Genomic DNA, 490 nt, shown 5'->3' with positions numbered 1-490 from the left:
CCTCCTCCTCTTTCTTTAGTTCTCCATGTAGGAAGGCATTAGTGACGTCAAGCTGATGTAAAGGCCAATTCTGATTTGCTGCAACAGATAATAGAATTCTCACTGTGCTCATCTTGGCTACTGGTGAGAAGGTCTCGGCGTAATCCACCCCATAAGTCTAAGTATAGCCTTTTGCTACCAGTCTTGCCTTATATCTCTCAATCGATCCATCTGCCCGCCTTTTTATAGTAAAGATCCATCTGCATCCGACTGGCCGTTTTCCCTCTGGCAGTACACATTTCTCCCATGTCCTGTTTTTGAGGAGAGCATCCATCTCCTTCTTCATGGCTTCCCTCCAGTGTTTGTGCTTCATTGCTTCTTCTACTGAGTTTGGTATTTCATCCTCATACAAGGCAGCTTCAAATGCTCGTGCCATTTCAGTCATCTGTGCAGTCATGGAGTAGGCCATAGGGTAGCGAGCTTTTCTTCCCTTCCAATCTGGGGAGTATTT

This window comes from Salvia hispanica, chromosome 1, assembly GCF_023119035.1.
Source record: "Salvia hispanica cultivar TCC Black 2014 chromosome 1, UniMelb_Shisp_WGS_1.0, whole genome shotgun sequence".
NCBI lineage: Eukaryota > Viridiplantae > Streptophyta > Magnoliopsida > Lamiales > Lamiaceae > Salvia > Salvia hispanica.
Note: the sequence above shows the minus strand (reverse complement) of the source record.